This window comes from Bidens hawaiensis, unplaced genomic scaffold (assembly GCF_021521415.1).
Source record: "Bidens hawaiensis isolate Kalapana, Puna unplaced genomic scaffold, B.hawaiensis_p1.1 tig00019805_1, whole genome shotgun sequence".
Lineage (NCBI taxonomy): Eukaryota > Viridiplantae > Streptophyta > Magnoliopsida > Asterales > Asteraceae > Bidens > Bidens hawaiensis.
This window is the reverse complement of record NW_027493009.1, coordinates 58,581-61,759: the sequence shown is the minus strand read 5'-3', so window position 1 is coordinate 61,759 and position 3,179 is coordinate 58,581.

Sequence of the window (3,179 nt, the reverse complement as noted above, 5' to 3'; positions counted from 1 at the left end):
AAAGATGTTTTAAATATAAAGTTTTGTGTTATGGTATCAAAGAAAAGATTTAATGTTTTGTAACAAATGATTGATGTTTTATATTCCGCGAAAAGTTTTAATAAACTCTGATTTGAAGGACTGTGTTTATGAGTAAATCCGACGCTAAAGTAGGGCTACCGGGTTCGGGGCCTTACAATTTGGAAAGGGTTTTTAAATACAACGTACTTGTGAAATGAATAAATCATATGGATGATTTACACTTTGAGAGATAGCATTCAATAATGTTATTTAAGATGGTAAAATAACAATATGTGAAAATGGTTACCAAGCATGTTACCTATATTGTGTTATGTTTATTTGGATATAACACAATGTAATAAGTTTTATAACACAATATATATATATATATATATGTATGTATAAATGGAAAGTAATAAAACAAAATAATAATAATATGAAAAAGGAAGGAAGGGGCCGGCCCTCCCCTCTCCTTCTCCTTTCTTATTTTATTATTATTTCCCACTTAGTGGGTACATGCAAGGAACAAGATTGGGGGACTTGGGTGGTGAGTTTGTATGACCATTTTTCCTCATTCTCTATTTAAAACATAACATAAGACACAAAAACTTCACTATGCTCTCTTTTCTCTCCCAATTTTCGGCCAAAGAGGAAGAACAAGGAGGAGATTTCAAGTGTTTAAAATCCTAGCTAAAGGTGTATTGTCGGAGCTTGGGGTATGCAAGCTTGAGGAACTCCTCTTTGAAGTTCTTGCCTTCCAACCATTCTCTCCTTCACCCTTTTGATTACTTGAAAGGTAGTCTTAATATACATGGTCTTATTGTGACATGCATGTGTTTGTTAGTATGTATTTCGTATATGGATCCGGGATTGGCTTTTGTATGTATAAAATTTGTTTTATACACCTTATATTAACAAGATTTAAAACTTTATTCCGCTGCGTTTTTCATAAAATTTGTGTTTTATGACTTTTATAATCTTGTTAAAACCCAACACAATGCCATACAAGAGGAGCTTATGTAGTTTAAGAAGCTCGGGGTCTGAAAATTGGTTGACTTACCTGAAGATAAAAAAGCAGATCAACACCAAATGGGTGTTCAAGTGTAAACGGGATGAAAATGGGATCATTGTCAGAAACAAAGCAAGACTTGTTGTGTTGGGATTTAATAAGAGGGAAGGTATCGACTACAACGAGGTGTATGCACAAGTTACAAGTCTAGAAGCTATTCGGATCTTTCTGGCGTTTGTTTCTTGGAAGGGTTTCAGACTTTATCAGTTAGATGCGAAGTAAGCATTACTTAACGGGAAGATCAGTGAAGTAGTCTATGTGGGACAACCACCGGGGTTTGTCGATCCAATCCACAAAAACAAAGTGTATCTCCTTGATAAGGCCCTCTACGGTCTCCATTAGGCCCCGAGAGCCTGGTATGAGATGTTGTCTCAACATCTTTTCGACAACGGGTTTATCAGAGGAACCATCGACTGTAAACTCTTCACCAAATCTGTTGATGGACATCTATTGATCGTGCAGATATACGTCGATGATATCATCTTTGGGTCGACAAACGATGTTCTGTACAAGCAGTTTGAAGAAGTAATGAAGAAGAAATTTGAAATGATTGCAATGTGGGAGATGAACTTCTTTCTTGGACTTCAAGTAGAATAGTTGTCAGATGGTATCTTTATCCATCAGACAAAATATGTCAATGACGTATCGGCAATCAGTACTCCTCTACCATTGAATCATGGTATCGGTCCTGATCCCAATGGGGAAAAGGTTGATCAAACGTTATACCGATCAAAGATAGGCTCATTGATGTATCTTACTGCTTCTCGGCCAGACATCATATATGCCACATGTTTGTGCGCCCGATATTAATCGAATACGAAGGTTTCACATCTCATGATCGTCAAGAGAATTCTACACAATCTCAAGGGATGTTCGGTGGCCGGTCTCTAGTATCCAAAGAACGATGAGTTTGTGTTGAGGGTATACTCAGATTCAGATTATGGAAGCTATAAGCTGAATGCCAAATGTACGACGGCAGGGTGTCAGTTCTTCGGCAAGCGACTTGTCACCTGGAAATGCAAGAAACAGACCACGGTTTCGTTGTCTACCTGTGAAGCTGAGTATGTAGTAGCTTCTAGTTGTTGTTCGATACAACAACAAATGCGGGACAACGGTTTGAATTTTCTTACTACCCCTATCTTCGTAGATATTAATGCAGCTATATCGATAACTAAGAATCCGGTAAACCACTCTAAAACTAAACATATTGAGATACGGTATCACTTCATTCGTGATTATTACGAAAATAAGTTAATTACCGTAAACAAAATTCATACTGATGAACAAAAAGCAGATCTTTTCACCAAAGCTTTTCATAAGTCAAGATTTTGGTACTTATTAAAATTGAATGGTTTAAAAGTTTTGGGTGGTGTTGAAAGGAGGGTTACCGAGATAGTCGATGGGTCGGATACCTTGTGATCCCAAATATCAGAGTCAAATTTTCTTTTGTAAATAATTTTTCATATAGTTTTTGATTTTAGGGAGAAAATTTTCAGAAAATCCAAAAACATTGAAAAATTATAAAAGCCAAAAACAATATAAAATTTGAAAATGTCAAAAACATTAAAAAATATTGCTCCTCAGAAAACGAGTTTTTTTTAAGCAAAAAGGGAAGATGATAGTACATTGATCATCTAGTCCCAAATCCAGTAAAAAGTAGGTATAAAAGGCCATGTGCTGAATTGTATTGGTGTATTGGTAGGCCTTTAAAACAAACATGTAGGGAAAATTAAGTGATATAAACTTAAAATTGCCAAATTGATGGGGTGTTAGTTTCTAACAAAAGTCTTGATAATGATGGCAGAAATATAATAGCTGGTTATACTCAAGCCTTTTAATCAGAATGATTGTTTAAATTTGTTAAAACATAGCTATCAGTAAGTGGTTAACGCTTCAATGATGTACGGTTTTATAGCCTTAAATCCTGTATTGATGGATTGCTTTAAGGTTCCTGGATCCATTGGGTTTTTATGCGGTTTATCATCTGGGTATTCATTTCGATGAATATTTAAACAGGCGTTAAAAAGCAAACCCGCAGACTAAGCTGCTTTATAAGTCCTTAAACTTGATCGCACAAGTACTTATGTACTAAATTCATTACTGACTTGAT